This window comes from Lycium barbarum, chromosome 7 (genome assembly GCF_019175385.1).
Source record: "Lycium barbarum isolate Lr01 chromosome 7, ASM1917538v2, whole genome shotgun sequence".
Lineage (NCBI taxonomy): Eukaryota > Viridiplantae > Streptophyta > Magnoliopsida > Solanales > Solanaceae > Lycium > Lycium barbarum.
Genome location: NC_083343.1, coordinates 5,532,587 through 5,560,317, shown reverse-complemented (window position 1 = coordinate 5,560,317; position 27,731 = coordinate 5,532,587). Strand labels below are relative to the sequence as shown.

Sequence of the window (27,731 nt, the reverse complement as noted above, 5' to 3'; positions counted from 1 at the left end):
AATAAAAGTCTGAACTTTGAGAAGAATCCCAAAAGCTTATGTCTCAAAACTTGAATATGGATTTTCTTGAAAACCCTAGGTTAAGAACAATGATTTCTCATTTAATATTCATGAATATATGTTGGAATTCATTTGGAATGATTATAATAGACTTACCTTGGTGTATTCTAATGGTAGGGAGAGAAGAACTTCGTACTAGGGCTTGAAGAATGTGAAAAACTAATTTTTTAGAAGCTAAGTATTGTATTTATACAAGCCTAGCTCGTCCCCCGGCCTTGCTTCGCGAGAATTTTAGACGCGCCAGGCCATCTGGGGGCGCCACAAACCAGTAAAGTGAGGTCAAAGGCGAGGATTTTGGTGAACCTGACTTTCTCGCCTCGTCTGCCTTCCTCGCCCCACAAGGATTTTAGCGAGCCCGAACTGCTCTTAGTAAAACGGCCATAACTTTTTGTAGAGATATCCGGTTGACCTCCATAATATATCGTTGGAAAGGTATTTCAAAGGGTTACAACTTTCATCCACTTTTTTAATGATCTTTTTTATGGTTATGCCGGCGATGATAGGTGGATCTGGTAATTGGTCTGTTCCGATTCTTATAGGTGTCGTTCCCGGGCCTTGTACACACTGCCCGTCACACTATGGGAGCTGGCCATGCCCGAAGTCGTTACCTTAACCGCAAGGAGGGGTATTCCAAAGGCAGGGCTAATGACTAGAGTGAAGTCGTAACAAGCAGGGGCGGATGCAGGCAGTGGCTAGGGGGTTCAGCCGAACCCCCTTCGGCGAAATATTACCTTGTATATACAATATTAAAATTATTTTTTATGTATATATAGTACATATTGAACCCCCTTGACTTCTTCGTTTGTTAACTAATTTATATTTTTGAACCCCCTTAATGTGGATTCTGGCTCCGCCAATGGTAACAAGGTAGCCGTACTGGAAGGTGCGGCTGGATTTTTACGTTTTCTCAAATTCTTAACAGATGTAATATAAGAAACCAAATTTGCCCTTTGCTGAAACTAACACTGTTAAGCTTCTGTCTTTGTAGGGACTAAAATCACACAAAATATATTAATTGAAGGTTGAAATTGCTAAGTTGGAATAACTTAAGGACTAAAATCGGAATTAAGCAATAACACAGGGACCAAAAATGCTATTTCCCCTACTAAAAATAATGAACCATTTCTGTCATTTTCTCGTACAATTTTTGGAAATAGCGAGTAAATACAAGGACACAAACGTAAAACGAGGACACACAATAGGGTACTACAAAATAACCTAATTGTGCTGAAAAGAAAATCTCATGAACTCTTAGACGGAAAGAACGAGGCAAAGAGAGAGGTATTTGGGGAGTCTTTAATGGTGGTTGCCCTCTCTCTCTTTGCCTATGATTTCCCTTTTCCCATTTTGCTCAGAAGAAAACGAAATAATAAACCGCCATTGAAGAGTCTGTTTGGTTAAGCTGTTGTTCTGAAACTTTCGATGAAAATTGCAAGTTTCTACAGTATGTATACATACACACACACAAAAACATCTCTCTCTCTCTATATATATATAAAAGCAAGCAGGTTGAAGGGTTTAGAGTTTAAGATCTAACCCTTTTGCTTCTTCTTCTTTTTCCTCATCATCCTCATCTCCGCCACCCCCACCCCCCACCACAATAATAATAACGTTGTTATTGTTATTATTATTATTATTATTATATTATTATTGTAAAGGCTGAGAGGCTATGATGATTAAATAGTTGTCTAGAGTTCATAATGGGGCAAGTGGAGCGGGTCCCGTATCTTGGCGGGGCGACCCGGGTAAGGCCTACTTTGTTGTTGGTAGTGCAAACCGAGGGTCTGCAGCCATGGCGGGTACATTGTCTCTTTTGCCCCCTCATTTTACACTTCTGAGCCTCAAAATACCCCAAAACAAAAAAGTATTTATCGAAAACTTTTGATTTTTTTTTTTAAGGGCTAAAACTTATTATTATTTATGATTGAGAAATTCCATATTTCCTTTAATGAAAGTCGCATTTGCTTTTCTTATTGTTTTGCTGACTCTACTGTTTTTTTTTTTTCCCCTTCCATTTTAGATTTTTGGTTTTGACATAAAATAAATCTGCTTGCAAATGATTTCTATTTTCTCTGCTTTTAGCGGTTGAGTAAGGATTTTCAATAAGGGGTTCAAAATATAAAAATGTAAGCATACAAAAAAGTCGAAGGGGTTCAACTATATATACATTAAAAAAAATATTTAACCATGTATAAATAGTGTGATCCCACAATTGGGGTATGTGTTTCTTGCACTTTTTCCTTACTGGTTTCTTAGTTATTATGTTTTTCCTTTCGCAAATCAGAATCATTGTGAGCATCATTACTGATGCTTATTTGTAGGCTGTGATGATATAAGCTTATTGATTTATCGGGTTTTGGTCAAGTGGAACCGTATCTTGGCAGGGCAAACCAAAATGTGTTGTAAGTGAGCAACGAGTATTGGAATGAAATAGGTCCTAAACCCTAAACCCTATAGTGATTGATGTTGTTGTTGTTGTATGCTTATTCTGGTTTGCAGCCATTGCGGTGTCCCTTTCCTTTACCTGATTTTGTGACATATCTGAGCCTAGTTATGTACTCGACCAATAATAGTCTGTCAGAGTGAAAAATAAGTAAAATACTCCTGAATAGTCTGCTGTGTTGTTGTATTTTCTGTCTCTGCTTTATTGGTCATAATCCTTTCTCTTTCAAAATCACAATCATAAGAGCAGTATTAGGTTCGAAATCCCCTGCCTACGACAACAGGGGATTTGCCTTCTGGGTCGAGCTTGTCGCACAGGGCTTGCCTAGTGCGGGTTATCTCTCTTGTGTGGTTTGCGGGGGCTATTATACAGGAGCGGATTTTACCTTCTGCGCACCCAAAGGGTAGCGTCTGCGGGTTCCCTTGTCATAATAAAAAAAGAGCAGTATTACCGATGCTTATGTGTAGGATGGGATGATAAAGCTTCTTGAGTTTATTGTTTTTGATCTCTTATAAGCATAGATTTATGTGTATTAGATTGAAACAGGTCCAAATGGAGTGATATCAATATTAATGATTTATACGGTTGGGTCCAAATGGAGTGATATCGGTATTCATGATTTATACACCTCCCACTTGCTGTGTTTTTTTTTTTGGTCTAAACCTCCTGCTTGGTTTAGTATTGAGGCATAATGAATCCGCGACTTAAATAGCACAAAAAAAAAAAAGTTGAACCAAACTAGTACAAAAAAAAAAAAAAAAAACATTAACGCACAAAATTCGTGCGTGACTACTAATGTTCCTTTTTTCCCTGCCCATCATTATGTCTGACTCTCTTGAAAGAAGCATGAATAGAGTAGTCTGCTCCTTAACCCCATTCACGCACAAAATTCGTGCGTGAAAGGCCAAAAGCAATTGACCAAGAGCCTGTTTGGATGGGCTTATGCCTATAAGCTGTTTGCAGCTTATAAGCTAAAAAAAATAAGTTGGGGCAGTCTAACTTATTTTTTTTGGCTTATAAGCTGTTTTCAGCTTATAAGCTGCTTTAGATAAGCTAAGTCAAATGGGTCCAATTATTTTTTTGAGCTTATTTTAAGCACAAAATGACTTTAAGCTGGCCAGCTAAACACTCAAAAAAATTAAAAACAGCTTATAAGCCAATCCAAACGGGCTCTAAATGGTGAAAGAATGGAACTCAAATTCCCATTGACATGTTTGATTCAGGTAAAGCTTATACTGTCGGGAGAGAAGTGGCCAAGCTCAAAAAGGATTCTTACAATGTGAAGCACAAGTTTGCAAGCAATGTGAAAAACAACTGAAGTGATGTGAAGCTTTTAGATTAATCTAGGCAATTTTTTGTGATGGTATCATGCAAATGTCAAATGGAGCTTCTACTTTGCTCTGTTAGATTGTAGAAATCATTGCTGTACGACATGTGTTTTCTAGATGTTCATGAGCCGAAAATCTTTCCCTTCTCTTTGTTTGTTCATCTCGCCATCTTTAATGTGTGAAAGACTTGTGGCAAATAGCTGAATTGCTTACATACTATTATGCTTCTCCGAAGCAAGATTAGTACACTAGATCTGTGGTGTTCATATTTGTTATCCGCAGCACCCTTTTTTTCAGCTTTTAGACATCAGTATTACTGTAAGGGGTCTTTGGTACGTATAAAATATACCAGGATTATAATTCTGGGACTAATTTATCCCATCTCTTATGAGATAAAATATCCCAGGATTAATGGGATATCTCATTTTTAAGTTTGGGATGCACTTTATAATTTGTTTGGTACAAGGTATAAATTTATTTCAGGATAAATTTATATCTTCTACTAAACATGATACAAAATTAATCTCACAGTTAGTGCTGCGATATCTCAGCTAATACCGTGTACCAAACGACCCCTAAAGGATTTATATATTTGTAATTTGGAAGTCGGCATCCTTGATATGACTACTGTTCTTTGATAATTTTCCTTTTATAAAAGTCGTTTTAATTCAAACTCAGCCACGCAAACTTGCTCATATTGCTAATCTCAAGCTCGAATACACGAAGGTTGTAGTAAAGGTTGTAGTAAGTTAAAAGTCAATTTATCCCAACTTGGAATTGAAGGGTGTATTGTTGTAATTCAGAAACGAAGAAGCCTAATAACTAGGTTTTGTAACCTCAAAGTGACATCCATCCATTCTTCACGTTCATTTGCTAATTTTAAAAAACGGAAGCAAGTAGCAGAAGCCAAATTTCTCAACACAAAAGTGAATCTGAAATTTGACAAATAAAGGTTGAATACATGAACCGCCTTTTAATTTTGCTAGTAAATGTCATTTGAATATTGAAATTATAGTCTAATTTAACTGATACTTGAACGTATGAAAATATTAATCGCTTTCTCGACTCAAATTTGGAAAAAGAATTGCGTGTGTTTTGAAGCACCCATTGTATCACATAAAATATGTGAAATCTTCTTTATCGACAAATGTACTCGGCCAAAAATAAATTTATTTAAACCAAAGAAAAAAAAAAAAAAAAAAACCTAAAGATGATAGAGATGACTATAGAATGACTGAATTGCCCTTATGTCATGGCCTCATCCAATCTCGATACTCCATTTCTCCACATTTGCAAGGACATAAACTGATAAAAGTAAAAGGAGGATACCACGGGCTTACCATACTTTTTCGGTCCATTTTTACTCATTGACTTGACACGCCTCTTAAAAAACTATAAAGGAAAAAGGGTTAAAAATATCTCTTTACTTTGAAAAAAGGGCTAAAAAATCCTCTGAACTTATTTTGGGTCAAAATTATCCCTCTCACCTTTAAAGTTTTCAAATATACCCCCATCTTGATGAAAATTATCCCCCAAAATAATCCAAAATTATTTTTTAAACCCGCTCCATCATTTAAACCAGACTCAACTAAATAAAAATCCATAAGATTCCCTTATTCCCCCAATTCCCTCAAACTTCAAACCTTCCCTTATACCTAGAAGACTATTATAATACTCAACCATTGATCTCATAATTAAAAAATAATATTTTTAAATTTTTTTTGTAATTCTTCATTTAAAGTGTTTATTTTAAAAAGAAAAAATCAATCTCAATAAAATATGAGGCCGGGGGGGGGGGGGGGGGGGCTAAGCCAAAGGCCTTAATGGCCTTATGCTTAAGCCGCCCCTGTCTACCGTTTATGTTTTGTAGATGTTTATGAGCAGATTACATTTTCACATAAGAGATCTGGAAAAAAACATAATAGATCTGAAAAAGACATTTTCTTTTATTTAAATTGTAAGAGGCCAAGAGATCTTATTTTTGCATCTTTTATGTGTGAAAGATGTGTAGCAAATAGCTGAATTGATTACATACTTGTATGCTAGTCGAAACAGGAGAGGTATACTTGAGAGTTGAGACATATGGGGTTCATATTTTTATTTGCAGTACCTGATTTTTTATTAGCTTTTAGACGTCAGTATAAGAATTTGTATAAATATTTATAATTTGGAAGTCGGCATCCTTGATAGTTTGATGTGGCTAGTGTTCTTTGCTTTTCTTTTTCTTTTGTAAAAGTTGTTTTAATTCAAGTCACATGAACTTGCTCATATTGCTAGTCTCAAGCTCGAAAACATGAAGATTGTAGTATAAGTTGACAGTTAATAATAAAAGTTGTTTTAAGTCAGAAGCGAAGAGACCTATTAACTAGGTTTTGTAACCTCAAAGTGGTATCAATTTGTAACCTCGAAGTGATATCAACCCAATCTTCTTCACGTTCATTTGTTAATTTTGAGAAACGGAGGCAACTTAGAGAGATCAAAAAACATGAAAAAGAAATTTTTTTAAACCAAAAAGCAAAAAGCCTAAAAATATGTGTTATGGATAAAAATTGGGTATTGACTTATTTGCCCTTGTATATCATGTCCTCGTCCTCTCTCGATACTCCATTTCTCAACATTTGCAAGGACATAAAAGTAAAAAGGAGGATACATTTGCTAAGGTGACATTATTTTTTGGATGGAAGGTTTAATTTTTTAAAATGATAACTATTTGGACAATCTATTTTTAGTAAGGACGACAAATAGAATGAACGATTACATAAATCAATCGAGTTGACTGACCATTTAAAATTATTATTTAGACAATTTAGCCTAAAAAGCAAAAATTCCTAAAAAATTCGACGGATAAGGATTGAGCTCAAAATGACATAATTGCCCTGATATCACGTAAAACCAAGGGCATAAAAGTAAAGGGGAGCTTACTATAAGCTATTCCGTCTGTCTCAAATATTTATTGCATTTTTCATTACACTTCTTTTAACATATTTCATCATGTTATCTTTCCTCAATAAATAGTTACTCTAATGATGAAACCTTTTAAATATTAGTATGTGAACTTATAAAATCAGTCTATTAATGTTACTACTATATAAAAGGGAGAATCCCATTTTTTGTAGTTCTCACACGATTTTTTTTATCCCTTTTTACCCTTACTTGAATTTTTTATGACTTTATAAATTGTCACACATTTTAAGAAATTGTAGGGCTTTTTTTATGTTACGAAAAAAGATGATGTCATGGAAAGTGTTATAATGGCCCCCACAAAACATACTCACACATATTTGAGTTTTTTATGTGAAAATATTATTGAACTTTTTTCAATATATCATTGTTAAATACTTTTAAAATTTATCAAAAATGTAACTAATAGCCCTTCCATTTCAATAAAAAAAAATGAAATCCGAAGTATGGTAATTAATTAATCAAATTTTACGTGCACGCACTTTTAACATAAAATTATCTAATAAATTACTATATTAAAAGAGGAACTATATTATTTTTATTATACATATTCTAAAAATGTTTGGGACGGAGGGAGTATAACATATTAATTATCCGGTATTTTACAAAATATTTTTAGTAAAAAATAAGTTAGCCAATATGAGTTCAATTCAAAGAACTCAAACGAAATTAATTTAACATATGAAAAGCTCAATTTGGATCATCGAGGACTTACTCTCAAAAAATTAATTAGAAGAGCTTTCAATTATTGATTTTTTTCCTAAAAAAAATCTAATATATAAACTAAGAAAAATATTTTCCGTTAACATGCGTTTTTATACTTTAATATTTTAGAAGTCTTTCAAAAACGTCAAACTGATGTTACAACAATAAAGAACTAAGAGCAAATTTTTTTTTAAAAAATATCTATAAATTGAATTTTTAATGTCAATTTGGGTCCGAGCTTAGCACGAGCCAAGTAACATTTGTAATTAATATAAGGGTAAATGGGAAAAACTACTTAATTTTTTGTTGGTTAAATAAAATGATAAATATTTGAGAAGTATACAATGGAGTGCTTACAGTGTATAAAATAACCTGCGGAAGAGAGTATAGTGCAACTCTAGACGAAAAGAATGAGGCAATGGAGAGGCATTGGGGAGTCTTTAATGGTGGTTGCCCCCTCTCTTTTCGCCGTTGATTTCCTTTTCCAAACAATTAAACCACCATTGTTGACAAAATGCATATATTGCCCCCTTAAACTTGGGAAAATTGGTCACATTTACCCCTTGTACTCTCACTTTCCTACCTCTTCACTATACCTAGCTTATTTAGTCACCTTTTTTAAGCTAATCCAAACAGGCTCTTATTATAATCACCGGATGTATGAGGCTATGATGATGATAAATATTGTTCGTCTAGATTTGGGTCGGGTAATCGGAGCAGCCCGTATCTTGGCGGGGCGACCCGGTAAGGGGTCTGCAGCCATGGCGGTTGCTTTGTCTCCTTTTTGCCCCTCATTTTATTACACATCTGAGCCTCAAATTGTAAGTAATTACTGGCTAATTGGCAAGTCCATTTGTTAAATCAGCTCACAAATGGAGAGAGTATGGGATTTCCTTGGGAAAATTATAAATTTACGCTCTATGCCTATTGGGAGAAAATATTTACGCTACGTAGCCCGTATTGTATATTGGGCTATGTTACGTAATATTTTATGTTGGCCTGTATATTTTTGAAAATTGTCCTTAGCCAAAATTACGCTCTATGTCTGCTGGAAAGAATATTTACCCGATTTAGCCGAGTTTTTTCTAAATTACCCGGTTTAGCCCTGATTTTCCTTAAAAACACATCTTATACTTTATGCTATTTTATACAAGGTGACACATTGTTTACCGTAAGGGTATAGTGTTTGTGTAATGTTGTATACCGTGTGTATAAGCACTGGTACGAGAAAAGAAGAAGTTGATTAAATTGAAAATATGGTTATGAGCCTGTTTGGATGGGCTTATGCCTATAAGCTGTGCAACTTATAAGCTAAAAAAAAATAAGTTGGGGTAGCCCAACTTATTTTTTTTAGCTTATAAGCTGCTTTAGATAAGCTAAGTCAAATGGGCTCAATTATTTTTTTGAGCTTATTTTAAGCACAAAATGACTTTAAGCTGGCTAGCCAAACACTCAAAAAAGCTGAAAACAGCTTATAAGCAACTTATAAGTCAATCCAAACGGGCTCTATGTAGGTGTAATATATTATGTTGGATTGTATATATTTTGTTTTTTGTTGTAAAAATCCCTTTCTTTGAAGGGTGGTTGCCCTTCTCTATGCTTTGCCTATGATTCTCCATTTTTAAACTAACCAACCGCCCTTTAAAAAGAAAGAGAAAAAGAGATATATAGTACTCCCTCCGGTTCATAATAAGTGTCTACTTACTCTGTTGTGGCTTTGAAAATTATTAAAGAGGCAGTGATGATGATCTTTTTTCCTATTTCTGGGCTATCTAATTCGGGCATGGAGATGACCCGACCTGTATCTTGGTGTGGCAACGCGGTATGGCTTGTGATTGAGAAGCTTCTCTCACACATGCAACCGGTGTTTTGCAGCCATGGCGTGGTTGGCTTCTCTTTTGCCTTATCATATCATACATCTGAGCCTCATATATATTGCCCCTTAAACTTTGGAAAATGGTCAGATTAGCCCTAGTACTCTCACTTCCTTCCTCTTCACCATGGCTAGCATTTTTAATCACTGGATATGAGGCTGTGATGATGAAAAATGGTGTTCGTCTAGAGTTAGGTCGGGCATTGGAGCTGCCCGTATCTTTCGTCTAGTGTTTAGGGAGCGCATATGCATTAAGCCTTAATTTATTTATTGTAAAACCAAGATACCACTATTGTAGTATAAAATAACCTGCGAAAGACAGTGTTGTGAAAGTCTAGACGGAAAGAAATGAGGCAATGGAGAGGCATTGGGGAGTCTTTAATGGTGGTTGCCCTCTCTCTTTTCGCCTACGATTTCCTTTTCCAAACAATAAACCGCCATTGTTGAGAATGTTCAAATGCATATATATTGCTCCCTTAAACTTGGGAAAATGGTCTGAATAGCCTTTGTACTCTCACTTTCCTTGCCTGTATCTTGGCGGGGCGACCTGGATAAGGTCTGCAACCATGGTGGTAGCTTTGTCTCCCTTTGCCCTCCCATCTGAGCCTCAAATCGTAAGTAATTACTGGCGAGAATGCTTAATACCAAAAAAAAGTACAATTTTATTAGCCCAAATTGTAAGTGATTTTTCATACACAAAAGGTTTTATCAAAAAATTCCAAAACAAATTGAAGGCTACTATTTATGCTTAATATAAAATAATTTCAAAATTCCTTTAATGAAGTTACTGACTCTCCTGTTTTGAGATTTCTGTACAGGTAGTTATTTAAGTAATTATATTTACAAAATATACAGTACCTTTTTTCCAGTCACTTGGATGGTTACACAATACTTTAAACACTTTTATTTTCTTAATAATAAATAAAGGTGAATAGATTTGTTTGAAGGAATTTTCTCGGTTAAGTTAAAATTCCCAGTGAATAATTGGACTAAGATGGTGAAATAATGGACATTTAGCGGTGAATTGTAATTAATTACTGGTGAATTGGCAATTCCCTTTGTTAGATTAGCCCGGAAATAGCGTGAATGAGGCAACAGAGAGAGTATGGGATTTCTTTTAAGGGTGCTTGCCCTTCTCTATGTTTTGCTTATGATTCTTCATTTTTTTTAACAAATCAACAGCCCTTAAAAAAAAAGAGACAGAGATATATATATATATATAGCACATCAATTTCTGGGTTTCATTGCATTTTTGCACCCTTATGCTAAGTTTGGATGGTCGTTACCCATGGTTTCATAATGTACAATATTGTATTGTATAGTATCGTTTTGTATTGTATTTTATTGTATTAATGGATACAATGTTTGGATAGACTGTGTCGTCTGTTGTGGTTTAATAACATTTTTTATGTTCAAAACACAATACACACACAACTATACTACAACAACTACTTGACCTTCAGTGATCTTCAACCCTGTGTTTCCATTGTGGCTTTGAAAATTATTAAGGAGGCAGTGATGATGATTTTTTCCCCTATTTCTGGGCTAACTAATTCGGGCATGGAGATTACCCGATCCGTATCTTGGCATGGCAACCCGGTATGGTGTATGATTGCTACGCATATCTCTCACACATGCATTAGGTGTTTTGCAGCCATGGCGTGGCTGGCTTCTCTTTTGCCTTATCATAACACATATCTGAGCCTCAATTTGCTAAAGAAAATAGGGAAAAGGGTCAAATTTATCACAGATCTGAGCCTCAAATTGTAAGTAAGTTCTGGCGAATTGGAAATTCCCTTTGTTAGGTTAGCCAGAAATGGCGAGAATGAGGCAGCAGAGAGAGTAAGGGATTTCTTTCAAGGGTGGTTGCCCTTCTCTCTGCTTTGCCTATGATTGTCCCCCCCCCCCCCCCCCCCCCCCCTCTTTTTTTTTTAAAAAAAACTAACAGCCCTTAAAAAAGAAAGAGAAAGAGAGATATATAGTACTCCCTCCGGTTCATAATAAGTGTCCACTTACTCGGTTGTGGCTTTGAAAATTATTAAAGAGGCAGTGATGATGATTAATGGTGTTGTCTTGAGTCTGCTCGGGCATTGGAGCTGCCTGTATGTTGGCGGGGCGACCCGGTAAGGCATCTCGGTTTTTTGCAACCGAGGTCTGCAGCCATGGCGGTTGCATGTTTCCGTTGCCCTGCTTTTATCACAGATCTGAGCCTCAAGTTATAAGTAATTACTGGTGAATTAGCAATTCCTTTGTTAGATTAGCCCAGAAATGTCGAGAATGAGGAAGCAGAGAATATGGGATTTTTTTTAAGGGTGGTTGCCCTTGTCTATGCTTTGCCTATGCTTCTCCATTTTTTTAACAATCCAACAGCCCTTAAAAAAGAAAGAGAAATAGAGATATATAGTACTTCAGTTTCTTTACATTTTTGCATAGAAAATGATCAAAATGGTCCTTATTGTATAACAAAAGGTGTAAATTTTGGTCCTTTGCCCTAAATTTAACAGTGGTAAAAAGGGCTGTTAACGTATAAAAAAAGGTGTTCATTTTTGCTCCTTAACGTATACAGTATACACACAACTATACTACAACAAGACCTTCAGATCTGCAACTCTGTGTTCCCATTATGAGAATTATTAAAGAGGCAGTGATGATGATTTTTTTTTTTCTATTTCTGGGCTAACTAATTCGGGCATGGAGATTACCCAACCCGTATCTTGGCATGGCAACCCGGTGTGGCCTGTGATTGAGAAGCTTCTCTCACACATGCATTCAGTGTTTTGCAGCCATGGCGTGGTTGGCTTCTCTTTTGCCTTGTCATAATACAAATCTGAGCCTCAGTTTGCTAAAGAAAATAGAATTGCTGGCCATAGAGAGGTGCCACCTCACCTCTTCCGTGCCTAGCTTTAAGTGAGCACTTTACCATCTGTGCCTAGCTTTATTATATATATAGATAACCTGCTAAGACAATAGTATCGTGCAACTCTAGACGGAAAGAATGAGGTAACGGAGAGGCATAGGGGAGTCTGTAATGGTGGTTGCCCCTCTCTGTGCGCCGAGGATTTCCTTTTCCAATTTTCCCAACAATAAACCACCATTATTGAGGAATGGTCAAATACATAGATTGCCCCTTAAACTTTCTTCTGCTTCTTCACTTCCTTCCTCTTCACTATGGCTAGCTTTATAATTACCGGATATGAGGCTGTGATGATGATAAATGATGTTGTCTAGAGTTGGGTCGGGTATCGGAGCTGCCCGTATCTTGGCCGGGCGACCCAGTAAGGCATTTGCAACCGAGGTATGCATCCATGGCGGTTGTTTTTGTCTCCTTTTGCCCGATTTTATCACAGATCTGAGCCTCAAAATATAAGTAAATATTGGCGAATGGGCAATTCCCTTTGTTAGATTAACTCAGGAATCGAAAATGAGGCAACATAGAGACTATGGGATTTCTTTTTGGGGTGGTTGGCCTTCTCTGTGCTTTGCCTATGATTCTCCATTTTTTTTAACACACCAACAGCCCTTAAAAAGATAGAGAAAAAGAGATATATAGTGTTCCCTCCGGTTTATAATAAGTGTTGTTCCGTTGTGGCTAAGAGGCAGTGATGATGATTTTTTTTCCTATTTCTGGGCTAACTAATTTGGGCATGGAGATTACCTGACCCGTATCTGTTTTGGCAACCCGGTATGGCTTGTGATTGAGAAGCTTCTCTCACACATGCAATCGGTGTTTTGCAGCCATAGTGTGGTGGGCCTCTCTTTTGCCTTATCTTTACACAAATCTGAGCCTCAATTTATCTAAAAAATAGAATTGCTGGCCATAGAGAGGTTAAGTGGACACCTATTTTGAACAGAAGGAGTAATTCAAATGCTAGCCTAAGAGATGTGCCACCTCACCTCTTCTATGCCTAGCGTTGCTATATATAGATAACCTGCAAAAACAATAGTATCGTGCAACTTAGACGGAAAGAAATGAGGCAACTGAGAGGCGTTGGGGAGTTTGTAATGGTGGTTGCCCCCTCTCAGTTCTTTTGCCGATGATTTCCTATTCCATTTTCACAAAAAAAAAAAAAAAGGTTCGATAAACATGCATATCTTTTGCAATTGAGACGCATATCTCACACATGCAATTGGTGTTTTGCAGCCATGGCGTGGTTGGCTTCTCTTTTACAACAATAACAACAACATATCCAGTGTGGTTGGCTTCTCTTTTGCCTTAGCATAACACAAATCTGAGCCTCAATTTGCTAAAGAAAATAGGGAAAAGGGTCAAATTTATCCTTCTAGTATGCAAAAAGGGGTAGTATCTTTTCCATGATTCATGTGGGAGATATTGAATCCACGCCCTTATCGTTATTATTACCCTTTTTTTATTTTTATTTTTTTATTTAAGTTTTGCTTTTATGCTCTAGCTACCATGTATGTATTTTCCTAGAATCATGAATATGTGCTGAAGGATATTATGTTTCTCAGTTATAAAACCAAACAAATGGACTCCAATTTTCTGTCTTAAATTCTTGCCAACCCTACTCTGCTGCTAACTTGTTTAGTTTCCATCTCTTTTGCTGGCAAAATCCTCAGTTCTTTGTGATTATACAGGCTAATATAAGTTGTTTTATGCTTCCTTTGTGATAATAGGTGGATGTTTTGTGATGGTATACTAGTTAGTGTTAAGCATTGTTATCAACTTTCTGAGAATTTTAACTGATTAATTAGCAAAAAATGAAAAACTTTCTTGAGTCTTGTAATGGGAGGCCACTGTTAACTGAAGGTCTGTAGTATAGCTTGAAAAAAGAGAGAATGAGGTAACAGGCAGGAGAGAATGAGGTAAATATCTGTCTTTTAAGACAAAAATATATAATGTCAAATAATAAGAAATATATAAAAAAGTGTATAAGAAATAACCTTATTAAAAAAGGTTCATGATAAGAAAAAACTAATTCTAGAAAAGGTAATGTCCTAACTTAGTTATCTTAAATGACATTTGAGGTTTTGCCTTTATATCCTCACCCTTTCATCTTGGTTGTTCCTCTTTCTTGTTTTTGTTTCTTCTATTGACGGATGCTCTTGCCTTATTTCTACATCATAACAGAAACTGGAATCCTAAACTCAAGAACAAGAATGAGGCTGCATAGGGATGAAAAGTTTTCAAGGGTGTTGCCTCCCATCTGCATGCCTGTGATTTCTGTGTTCTGCTACTGTCAAAGCAGCAGCCCTTCTTTCATGCTTAGCTGGCGCTCTAATGGTTATTCACAATCTGCTCTAAACGGGCTATGATGATGCTTATAGGTCTTTCTATTTCCGAGATGATCATTGAGCATTGAGATGACCTGACCCATATCTTGGTGTGGCAACCGGTGTTTTGCAGCCATGGCATGGCTGGCTTCTATTTTGCCTTATCATGATACGCATCTGAGACTCAATTTGCTGAAGAACATATGTAGGCGTTTGGACGATATTTGAGTTGAAGCTGAGAAATTCTCTTAAATGCGAACTTGCGCGGTCTCTTTGGTTATAAGCTCTCATATAAGAGAATTTCCTTTATCAGGTTAGCCCAGAAATAGCTAGAATGAGGCTGCAGTAGAGTATGGGATTTCTTTCAAAGGTGGTTGCCCCTCTCTGCTTTGCCTATGATTCTCCCCTTCTCAACAAACAAACAGCCCTTAAGAGAAAGAAAGAGAAATATGCATTTCAGTTTCTGGTTTACTGGATGACCATTCATGAGTTTTCCCCAATATACAAGTATACCACAACTACTGCGCCACATTCAGATCTTCAGTCTGTCTCCTCTTGGCCCTTTGCGTGTTTCTCCCCGTTTACTCTCATTGTTAGTGGAAACTGGAAAGTGTTGCATTATGATGCATTCTGCTACAGAAAGTGGCTATGATGATGTTTATTTGTCTTTCTATATCTGTGCTGATCATGGAGCATTGAGATGAACTGACCCGTATCTTGGCGTGGCAACCTGGTATGGCCTCTGATTGAAAGCCCCTCTTCTTCTCATGCAATTGGTGTTTTGCAGCCATGGCGAGGCTGGCATCTCTTTTGCCATATCGTTACATGCATCTGAGCCTCAATTTGCTGAAGATCATAACTAGGCGTTTGGACAACTTTGAGTTGAAGCTGAGAAATTCTCTTAAATGCTGACTTGTGAGGTCTCTTCAGTTAAAAGCTCTCATATAAGCGAATTCACTTTATTAGGTTAGCCCAGAAATAGCGAGAATGAGGCTGCAGAGAGTATGGGATTTCTTTCAGGGGTGGTTGCCCCTGTCTGCTTTGCCTATGATTCTCCCTTCTCAACAAACCAACAGCCCTTAAGAGAAAGAAAGATCAACATGTACTTCAGTTTCTGGTTTTCTGGATGACCATTCATGAAATTTCCCCAATATACAAGTATACCACAACTGTCATGCTGGCTTCAGATCTTCAGTCTGTCTCCTCTTGCTCCTTTGCGTATCTTCCCATTTACACTAATTGTTAGTGGAAACTGGAAAGTGTTCCATTATGATGCATTCTGCTACAGAAAGGGGCTATGATGATGCTTATATCTTTCTAGTTCTGTGCCGATCATGAAGCATTGAGATGAACCGACCCGTATATTGGCGTGGCAACCTGGTATGGCCTGTGATTGAAATCTCCTCTCCGTCTCATGCAATCGGTGTTTGCAGCTATGGCGAGGCTAGCTTCTCTTTTGCCATATCATTACGCATCTGAGCCTCAATTTGCTGAAGAACATAAGTAGGCGTTTGGACATCATTTCAGTTACAACAACATACCCAGTGTAATCCCACAAGTGGGGTCTGGAAATGCGGTGAAGGTGGATCGAACACGCGACCTTCAGATCTTCAGTGTGACGCTCTCCCAACTGAGCTATCCCTGGTTATAACAATATTCAATTGAAGTTGCAAAAGTCTCTCAAGTGCTTTGCCTATGATTCTCCATTTTTTAACAAACCAACAGCCCTTAAAAAAGAAAGAGAAAAAGAGATATAGTACTCCCTTTGGTTCATAATAAGTGTCCACTTACTCCGTTGTGGCTTTGAAAATTATTAAAGAGGCAGTGATAATGATTTTTTTTCTTTCTATTTCTGGGCTAACTAATTCTGGCATGGCAATGACCTGACCCGTATCTTGGCCTGGCAATCCGGTATGCCCTGTGATTGAGAAAGCTTCTTTCACATATGCAATCGGTGTTTTGCAGCCATGGCGTGGTTGGATTCTCTTTTGCCTCGTCATTACACAAATCTGAGCCTCAATTTGCTCAAGAAAATAGAATTGCTGGCCATAGAGCCACCTCATCTCTTCTATGCCTAGCTTTATTATATATATATATATATATATATAGATTACCTGCAAAGACAATAGTATCATGCAACTCTAGACGGAAAGAATGAGGCGATGGAGAGGCATGGGGAGTCTGTAATGGTGCTCTCTGTTCGCCGATGATTTCCTTTTCCATTTTCATAACAATAAACCACCAATGTTGAAAATGGTCAAATACATAGATTGCCCCTTAAACTACTTCTGCTTCTTCACTTCTTTTTGACCTCTTCCTCTTCACTATGGCTTGCTTTTAATACGGATACGAGGCTGTGATGAGAAATGGTGTCTAGAGTTGGGTCGAGCATCGGAGCTGCCCGTATCTTCTCGGGCGACCCGGAAGGCATGTCTGTGTTTTTGCAACCGAGGTCTGCAGCCGTGGCTGTTGCTTGTCTCCCTTTGCCCTGGTTTTATCACAGATCTGAGCCTCAAATTGTATGTAATTATGAATTGGCAATTCCCTTTGTTAGATTAGCCCAGGAATGGTGAGAATGAGGCAGCAGAGAGAATATGGGATTTCTTTCAAGGGTGGTTGCCCCTCTCTATGCTTTGCCTATGATTCAACATTTTTTAACAAACCAACAGCCCTTAAAAACGAAAGAGACAGAGAGTACATTTCAGTTTCTTTGCATTTTTGCATCCTTAACGTATACACAGAACTATACTACAACAACTACACGACCATCTGATCTTTAACTCTGTGTCTCCATCATGGCTTTAAATATTATTAAAGAGGCAGTGATGATGATTTTTTATTTTATTTCTGGGCTAACTAATTCGGGCATGGAGATTACCCGAACCGTATCTTGGCGTGGCAACCGGTATGGCCTGTGATTGAGACACATATCTCACACATGCAGTCGGAATTTTGCAGCCATGGCGTGGCTGGCTTCTCTTTTGCCTTAATCATAACACATATCTGAGCCTCAATTTGCTAAAGAAAATAGGGAGAAAGGTCAAATTTGTCCTTCTACTTTGCAAAAAGGGGCAGTATCTTTTCCATGATTCATGTGGGAGATATCGAACCCACACCTTTTTGATTATCCGTAATAATGCTTTTCACTCACAAGGGACTGGCGAGATTGACGATGATGTCACACATCGTATTGGAGCGGGATGGATGAAATGGAAGCTTGCATCGGGGTTGTTGTGCGATAAGAAGGTGCCGCCTATTCTAAAGGGAAAGTTCTACAAAGCGGTGGTTAGACCGACTATGTTGTATGGGACGGAATGCTGGCCAGTTAAGAAAGCTCATGTCTAGAAGATGAAGGTAGCTGAGATGGATGTGCGGGCATACCAGGAGAGATAGGATTCGGAATGAAGTGATTCGGGATAAGGTGGGTGTGGCCCCTGTGGTGGCTAAGATGCGGGAAGGGAGATTGAGGTGGTTCGGCCATGTGCAGCGGAGATGCGCTGATGCGCCAGTGAGGAGGTGTGAGAGGATGGCAGTGGTGGGCCTGAAGAGAGGGAGGGGTAGGCCAAAGAAGGCTTGGGGAGAGGTGATTTGGCAGGACATGGCGCTACTTCAGCTTACCGAGGACATGATCTGTGATAGGAGGGGTGAGGTTGAGTATCAAGGTGGAGGTCTAGTGGGGGGCCACGAGGTTTCCTTTCTTGTATTAGGAGTATTTTTACCCTGCTTCTATGTGTTGGGTCTTGTCTCTCTTTGCTGTTTATCATGACTTTCTTGCTCTTGCTATTTCTCATTTTCGCATTGTTTTGATTTGCTTGTCCGTATCTGACTCTTTTCCCTTATTTTCCTAGTTTTCTTTTGAGCCGAGGGTTTTTCGGAAACAGCCTCCCTACCTTCCAAGGTGGGGGTAAGGTCTGCGTACACTTTATCCTCCCCAGACCCCACATTGTGGGATTCAACTGGGTATGTTGTTGTACTCATAATGTATCGCCATCTTTGATAAGTAACAGGTCAAGAAGGAGGCATTCGAGTGAAATGTGGGATATCTAAGGGGTAAGCCCCTGTTATTTTTTTAAAGTTTTGCTTTTATGCTAGCTAGCATGTTCATATTTCTTAGAATTATGAATAATTGTTGAAGGATATTATGTTTCTCAGTTTACAGTTACCAGTTTCAAAAAAAATAAAAAATAAAAAAAATTATGTTTCTCAGTTTGAAAACCAAACATATGGACTCCAAATTTCTGCCTTGTATTCTTGCCAACCCTACTGTATAAGTTCTTGCTAATTTCCTTTTTTTTTCATAGTTCCCGTCAAATGATTTGATAGACAAGAGTCCGCTAAATATTTGACGGAGACTCATAGAAGTGTTTAACTTTTATCAAACTTGAAGGAGCAAAATTGTATAGTGCATATTTAAGGCAGTATTTTGAGAACACCTCACTTTGGTTCTGAACTCGTGTTCTGCAACTTTTGACAGAAAGATATGAGTCAAAGGACAGGCGTTGGGGAATCTGTAATGGTGGTTGCCCCCTCTCTTGTTCTTGCCAATTTCCTTTTCCATTTCACAATAAAAAAAAAAAAAAGTAACAATAAACCACCATTGTTGAAAATGGTCAGATACATAGATTGCCCCTTAAGCTACTTCTGCTTCTTCACTTCTTTTTGACCTCTTCCTCTTCGCTATGGCTAGCTTTTAATCACGGATACGAGGCTGTGATGATAAATGGTGTCTAGAGTTCGGTCAGGCATTGGAGCTGCCTGTATCTTGGCGGTGCGACGCGGAAAGGCATGTCCGTTGTTTTGCAATCGAGGTCTGCAGCCATGGCGGTTGCTTGTCTCCCTTGGCCCTGATTTTATCACAGATCTGAGCCTCAAGAAAAGAATCGGGCGAGAAGACCATTCAGAAAAAGCCCCATTTCCTTTTCGCAAGTAATTACCTGTGAATTCCTTTTTGTTAGATTGGTCCAGAATGAGGCAGCACAGAGAGTATGGGATTTCTTTCAAGGGTGGTTGCCCCTCTCTGTGCTTTGCTTATGATTCTCCATTTTTTAACAAATCAACAGCCCTTAAAAACGAAGAGACAGAGAGAGTACATTTCAGTTTCTTTGCATTTTTGCACCCTTAACGTATACTCACAACTATACTACAACAACTACGCGACCTTCGGATCTTGAAGTGGCAGCGTTGATGATTTTTTCTATTTCTGGGCTAACTAATTCGGGCATGGAGATTACCTGACCCGTATCTTGGCGTGGCAGCCCGGTATGGCCTGTGATTAAGACGCATATCTCACACATGCAATCGGTGTTTTGCAGCCATGGCGTGGTTGGCTTCTATTTTGCCTTTTATCATAACACAAATCTGAGCCTCAATTTGCTAAAGAAATAGAATTGTTGGCCATAGAGATGTGCCACTTCACTTCTTCTATACCTAGCTTTATTATATATATATATATATATATATATAGATTACCTGCAAAGACGAAAAGTATATGCAACTCTAGACGGAAAGAATGAGGCTATGGAGAGGCATTGGGGAGTCTGTAATGGTGGTTGCCCCCTCTCTGTTCGCCGGTGATTTCCTTTTCCATTTTCATAACAATAAACCACCATTGTTGAAAATGGTCAAATACATAGGTTGCCCCTTAAACTACTTCTGCTTCTGCTTCACTTCTTGTTGACCTCTTCCTCGTGACTATGGCTTGCTTTTAATCACGGATATGAGGCTGTGATGATAAATGGTGTCTAGAGTTGGGTCGGGCATCGGAGCTGCCTGTATCTTGGCGGGGCGACCTGGAAGGCATATCCGTGTTTTTGCAACCGAGGTCTGCAGCCATGGAGGTTGTTTGTCTCCTTTTCCCTGATTTTATCACAGATCTGAGCCTCAAATTGTATGTAATTACTGGCAATTCCCTTTATTATATATCCCAGGAATGGTGAGAATGAGGCAGCAGAGAGAATATGGTATTTCTTTCAAGGGTGGTTGCCCCTCTCTAGGCTTTGCCTATGATTCTCCATTTTTTAACAAACCAACAGCCCTTACATATGAAAGAGACAGAGAGAGTACATTTCAGTTTCTTTGCATTTTTGCATCCTTAATGTATACACACAACTAAACTACAACAACTATGCGACCTTCAGATCTTCAAGTCTGTCTCCATCATGGCTTTGAAAATTATCAAAGAGGCAGTGATAATGATTTTTTTTCTATTTTCTGGGCTAACTAATTCGGGCATGGAGATTACCTGACCCGTATCCTGGCATGCCGACCCGGTATGGCCTGTGATTGAGAAGTTTCTCTCACACATGCAATCGGTGTTTTGCAGCCATGGCGTTGGCTTCTCTTTTGCCTTATCATAACATACATCTGAGCCTCAATTTGCTTAAGAAATAGGGAAAAGGGTCAGATTTGGTGCAAAAAGGGGCAATGTGTTTTCCGTGATTCATGTGGGAGATATCGAACCCATGCCTTTTTGATTACCAGTTATAATGCTTTTCACCATTTTTTGATAAGTAACAGCTCAAGAATGAGGCATTAGAGTGAAATGTGGGATTTCTAAGGGGTGATTGCCTCCCTTCTCCGGTAAGCCACATTTTTTTTTGTTTTAAGTTTTGCTTTTATGCTAGCTACCATGTTCCTATTTTCCTAGCATTATGAACGTGCTAAAGGATATTATGTTTATCGGTTTGAATACCAAACAAATGGACTCCAAGTTTCTGCCTTAAATTCTTGCCAAACACCTACTCTGCTGCTAACTTGTTTGTTTCCATCTCATTTGCTGGCGAAATCCTCACTTCTTTGTATAAGGTCTTTTATGCTTCCCATGTGATAATAGCTGGATGTTTTGTGATGGTATACTAGTTAGTGTTAAATAGTGTTATCAATTTTCTGAGAATCTTAATTTATTAATTACCAAAAAAGAAAAACTTGCCCGAGTCTTGAAATGGGAAGCCACTGTTGTAGGCCTGTAGAATAGCTTAAAAAAAAGGAGAGAATAAGATATCAGAGGTTGTTGCCTATCTCTGCTTCAGCGATGATTCTCCATGTTCCAAAAATCATTAGCCTTTATAGAGACAAAGAAAGAAAATAAAATCAATTTCTGGGGGTTCCATCTGTGACTTTGGTTATGTCTACCGATCTAATGGTTCCTTGTTCATTTATGCTGTTTTCTTGTTCTTTGTCGCCTTGGCTTTGAGATTCTTCCTTAGAAGCTATTGGGTAATGCGGCTGATGCTAAAAAAATGTGATGATCAGGTGAAAGAGGTTGTAAACTTGTAATGATACTTCCTAGTTCTTTCCAGTGTTTTAAAGGCGTTTTGATGTGAGCCCCTGGGCGGGGCATAGTAAAAACATACCGGGGCGATCTGGGGGGCCGAATGTATCCTAAGGCGTAAGCCCCATCTGTCTAGACGTACACTTAGGCGCTGGGTGATTTTCGTTTTGGGGCATAAGCCCAGAAAATTCTCCTAATTACTAAACAAATCCTTAATTTAATACCAAAAAACACAAAATTTGGCTTGTTATTAAATTTTAAGAAGTTAAAAAACTTAAAAATCAAAAGATTTTTATTCTTTCCCCTCGTCTTTCACGGGGTAAAGGGGAAAAAATGATCAATGTGCAAACTACAAAGCAAAAACTCATCATTCTTCATCACTTGCTCGGGTTCGATGCTTCTGATTGTAGGATCCTTCTTCGCTTTCCATACTTTTCAAGTTAGTCTATAAATTTCTACTCAATTTTCTTAAAAAGTCTGATTACTTTTTGTTTTGATCAAGAAAACATAAACAGTCTGATTACTTTTATTAGATGAAGCAGTTCTGATTAGGTTTTTAGTCAATTGCTGATTCTGAGTAACATTTTAAGATGAAGCAGTTCTATATACATTTCCACTTATTTTATATTTTCTCGAAATTTCTATAATTATGTTATATTTTTTTTTATTTGTTTATACTAGTATATTAATTTTAAAAATATTAAAAATTAAATATCCATGGGGCTTACGTCCAACACCTTGAGGCTTACGCCTCGCCCCGTATCAGGTAATACGCCTCGCCTCACGCACCGGTTCTTTCTTTTCTGTGCTTAATTAATGAACATGGAAATTGCCTTCCCGTATCTTGACTTGGCATCCTATTATGGCGTGCGATTTAGACTCTTCTCATATGTCAGCATTGTTTTGCAGCCGTGTCGTGGGTGGCTTGTCTTTGCCTGATGATAACGTAGATTTGAGCCTCAAAGCCAATCAGCTGTGCCTCATTTCCAAGTCAGTTGGGACTGGCTATGTAAGTCGTCTGTATCTATTCTGCTTATATGTAGGTACATTTAATTCGAATAGTAAATATCTTGCTCTTAAGACAAAATTATTTAATATGAAATAACCAGAAATAATCGAATTATATAAAAAAGTATGTGATAAGAAATAATCTTATAGAAAAAGTATATGATATGACAATTAGTTCTAGAAAAGGTAATGTACTAATTTTTTTTGTGCGTGCACAATTTTGCCGAGGGTACTGAGGCCAAATGAATTCCACATTACTAGGCCCATTTATCAACATCCAAACCACTTTAATGCCCTACTTGGTTACAAGCCCACGTTACCAGGCTCGGCGGTAATGTACTTAGATATCTTAAATGACATTTGAGATTTTGCTTTTTATCCTCACCCTTTCATCTTGTTTGATCCTCTTCTTGTTTTTGTTTCTTTTGTTGATGGATGCTCTGGCCTTATTTCTGCATCATAAACAGAAACTGGAATCCTAAACTCAAGAACAAGAATGAGGCTGCATGGGAGATGAAAAGTTTCTAAGGGTGTTGCCTCCCATCTGCATGCCTGTGATGCCTGTGTTCTCCTACTGTCAAAGCAGCAGCCCTCTTTCATGCTTAGCTAGCGCTCTGATGGTTATTCACAATCTGCTCTAAAGGGGCTATGATAATGCTTATATATCTTTCTATTTCTGGGATGATCATTGAGCATTGAACTGACCTGACCCGTATCTTGGCGTGGCAATCGGTTTTTGCAGCCATGGCGTGGCTGGCTTCTCTTTTGCCTTATCATTATATGCATCTGAGCCTCAATTTGCTGAAGAACGTAAGTAGGCGTTTGGATAACATTTGAGTTGAAGCTGAGAATTCTCTTAGATGCAGACTATTGAGGTCTCTTCGGTTAAAAGCTCTTTCATATAAGCAACTTCCCTTTTTTAGGTTAGCCCAGAAATAGCGAGAATGAGGCTGCAGAGAGTATGGGATTTCTTTCAAGGGTGGTTGCCCTCTCTGCTTTGCCTATGATTCTCCATTTTTTAACCAACCAACAGCCCCTAAAAAAGAAAGAAACAGAAAAAACCTACTTCACTTTCTGAGTTTCGTTGCATTTTTGCACCCTTAATGTATGCTCAAAAACCAATACACACAACTATACAACTACTACGCAATCTTCAGTCTCTTTCTCCGTCATGGCTTGATAATTATCAAAGAGGCAGTGATGATGATTTTTTCTGTTTCTGGGCTAACTAATTCGGGCATGGAGATTACCTGACCTGTATCTTGGCGTGGCAACCCGGTATGGCCTGTGATTGAGATGCATATCTAACACATGCAATCGTGTGTTGCAGCCATGGCGTGGTTGGCTTCTCTTTTGCCTTATCATAATACATATCTGAGCCTCAATTTGCTAAAGAAAGTATTGTCTTTTCGATGCTTGGATAGGGAATATATCGAACCCACGACCTTTTGAGTACAAGTTATATTGCTTTTCCCTCGTAATGTATCACCAATTTTTTGTCTGTAACAGCTCAAGAATGAGGCATTGGAGTGAAATGTGGGTTTTTTCGTAGCGGTGGTTCCCTTTCTTCTCTGGTAAGCATATGATTTCCGTTTTTTTTTTCCCGCTTGCTTTTATTTCAGTTACCACGATTGTATTTCCTCGCAGTTATGAAGATGTGCAATATATAAATGTTTTTCTGTGTGAAAACCAAGCAAATGAACTTCAACTTTCTGCCTTAAATTCTTGCCAACTCTGCTCTGCTACTAACTTGATTGTCTCCATCTCGTTTGTTGTAAAATCTGAACTTATTTGTGATTGTACAAGCTAATAGTAGCTCTTGATTGAGGTTTGAGGATCAGGGTATTGTTCACATGAGTCAGTGGAAAATTCGCTATATTATCTCCATGTAAGCTACTTTTGTTGGATTAAGGCCAGATGTGGAAATAATGAGGTACCAGAGATTAAGGGATTTCTTTCAAGGGCGGTTGCCCCTCTCTGTTTTGTCTATGATTCTTCCTTTTCAACAAACCAACACCCTCAAAGATTTAGCTAGAAAGAAAGACCACACTTCAGTTTCTGGTTTCTTTGCTTTTTTGCACCCTTAAAGCCTGTTTGGAAAGACATCTTGTAATTGGATTTGGGTGTAAATGCGGGGGAGCAATTACGCTCAAAACCTAAAAGCACAACTTTTCTACAAATACGTGACCTTCAGATCTTCAGTCTGTCAGATCGTCATGGCTTTGAGAACTATTTAAAGAGGCAGTGATGATGATGTTTTGTATATCTGGGCTAACTAATTAGGGCATGGAGACTATCCTGCCCGTATCTTGGCGTGGCAACTCGGTATGGCTTGTGATTGAGACTCCTCCTTCACATGCAATCGGTGTTTTGCAGCCATGGCATGGTTGGCTTCTCTTTCGCCTTATCATAATGCCAGGTCTGAGCCTCAATTTTTTAAAGAAAACATTTCCTTAATTGGATGTGAGAGATTCCGAACCCACACCCTTTTGATTGCAAGTATAATGCTTTTCACTCATAATATATCGCCACTTTTTTTTTTTTATCAGCAATAGCTCAAGAATATAGAGTCAAATGTGTGATTTTTGTAACGGTGGTTGCCCTCCTCCGGTGAGCCATGAGTTTGCTTTTCCTTTCCTTTCCTTTTTTTTTCGGGCTGTTATGCCAGCTTCTGTGTTCATTTCCCCCACAATTATGAATACGTGCTAAAGGATATATTGTTTCTGTGTAAAACCCAAACAAATGGACTCCAATTTTCTGCCTGAAATTCTTGTCAACCCTACTCTGCCCACTAACTTGTTTATCTCCATCTCTTCCTGTAGTAACTCCTCACTTCTCTGTGATTATACAATTATAAGCTTCCCTTATTTATGGAAAGAGTTTAACTACTATAAACTGATAGTTCCTCCTAATACTAATCTACATGTCTGCCTTTCCTCTTGTGTGTTGTTTTTTGGGTGATAGGATGGTATATAACTCATATGCTGGCTTGGCAAATAACTGGATTAGCCAGTGATTTCAGTTGTTCTCTTTCACATGCAACTCGTGTTTTTGCAGCCATGGTACCTTCTCATTGCCTGATCTTTTCTGCAGATCTGAGCCTCACAATTCTTTGGCACCTGCAATTTTTTATCCAAAGCACACATATTGCGCCAAACTTTTTGCTTAATCTTCAGTATTCAAATAAAAGAATGAGGAAAGATAAGGAAGTATGAGAATTCTTCTTAAGATAGGTTGTTCTTAGTTTTTAGCTTTCCTCTTCCATGCGATAATTAGCTTGAAGTTGGAAGAATCATGGCTGAATGGTACTGTCTATTACTTTATTTTTTTCCTATGGCTTTGATTCCCTTTGTGCATATCTTCTATTTTCTTGTTCTTTGTTGCCTTGGCTTTTAGATTGTTCCTTAGAAGCGGTAGAAGATGTTTAAACAGCATTTGCTGGAGTACATGTAAAAGGGGATGTGATGATACTTCTAGTACCTTCTAATTAATGAGCATGACGACCAGACCTGTATCTTGGCTTGGCAACTCAGTGTGGCCTGTGTTAAGGTTTCTCTCTCACATGCAACTGGTTTTTTGCAGCCATGGCTTGTGGGCTCTCTCTTTGCCTGGTTCTAAAAACCAAACCCTTTTCTTGGTTCAATGCAGGGTTATGATCGAGAATGCGAGCTTCAGGTTACCGAGAAGAAAAAAGGATTTTGCACTCCTAAAGTTTCACCATGCTTGTTGAACTTGTTCCTGCGTGGCTGTGTTTTCAACAAGCATCGATCTGAAACCTAGGCATTGAAGCTCCTCTCATAACTTACCAGATAATTGAAGCTCCCATTTCTTACTGGTGATATTCATGAAAAATATGTAATTGATCTCACCTTTCTTTAGCTGTTTCACCTTGATTTTCAGAAATAGGCATGACCTGCTAGCTTTGGATGTCAAAATTCATCTTTTATCATGTATCTCCTAGTTTACTATTTATAACTAAATAGTGGCTACTGTCTTTATTCACTTGCTTAGCAATTTTGATTTTCTTTTTGTATCATCTTTATACATAGCAAAACTGAAACTAATGATTCAATTTTGGTAGAGGGGTGCATGTCTCCAGTTTTTACATCCAGTTCTTATGCTATTGACCATGTTATCTGCACATTTCACTTGTTACATATTGTAGCCAAAGTACACCCTTGAACTTACCTTAGATAGGTTAGGTTATAGGTTCAAGTTGTGAATAACCATAAGGCTAAGGGCAAAATGAACTGTTTGCGCTTTAGAAGATTTGAGCCAACCTTTTAGATGAAGAGACCAAAGTCTTTTCGTGTTTAATTTCATTATAATGAGTTTGCCGTTCATTTGTACGTTCAATTTACCCTCAATTTGTAATGTGAACATTTAGTACATTTGTTTTTCTAGAACCGCAGTTTTGGGTGTATATCTCAATTAATTTCACGAAATCTCAATAGTCTCTTACCATCACAAATACCAATTAATTTTATCCACCAAAATTTCGATAGATAGAAATCCACCAATGTTTTTGCCTTCCCTCCGGTATTTTCGTATCTTCTATGAACCTGACAAGAAAAAGAAGGAAAAAAGAGGACCTGCCAATCAGAAAAAATGTAGTCCTCTCATTTTACATGACACTTCTTACTTTTTGAAGGCCAATTTGATAAAATTTTAAAGCTAAAATGGATTAACTTATTTTAATATTTTAACATTAGAATTTATATTTAAAAATTACATAAAAAGTATTATACTCTCTCTGTTTCATAATAAGTGTCATTTTAGTTAAAAATACGCATATTAAGAAATCAATAATGTAATGTTGTTTACTAAACTACCCCTATATAATAATTTTTT

The 27,731-nt window shown here is 37.8% G+C and overlaps 2 long non-coding RNA genes across 13 annotated transcripts; both read left to right on the top strand.

Annotated features, from left to right (window-relative positions):
- Window positions 1-1,011: 1,011 nt before the first annotated feature.
- On the top strand, window positions 1,012-4,082 carry LOC132602996 (uncharacterized). Its single transcript, XR_009567932.1, has 2 exons — window positions 1,012-1,504; window positions 3,727-4,082. It is a non-coding gene; the product is annotated as an uncharacterized LOC132602996 (long non-coding RNA).
- A 3,783-nt stretch (window positions 4,083-7,865) lies between these two features.
- On the top strand, window positions 7,866-26,882 carry LOC132602994 (uncharacterized). 12 transcript variants are annotated; one of them, XR_009567930.1, is made up of 6 exons: window positions 7,866-11,136; window positions 13,512-21,181; window positions 22,782-22,881; window positions 23,142-23,211; window positions 23,348-26,429; window positions 26,529-26,882. It is a non-coding gene; the product is annotated as an uncharacterized LOC132602994 (long non-coding RNA). The 12 variants fall into 12 exon arrangements; XR_009567931.1 differs by having other exon boundaries at window positions 22,782-23,690; window positions 24,390-24,454; window positions 25,845-26,429; XR_009567923.1 differs by having other exon boundaries at window positions 13,512-18,652; window positions 19,290-21,181; window positions 22,782-26,429.
- The last annotated feature ends 849 nt before the right edge of the window (window positions 26,883-27,731 follow it).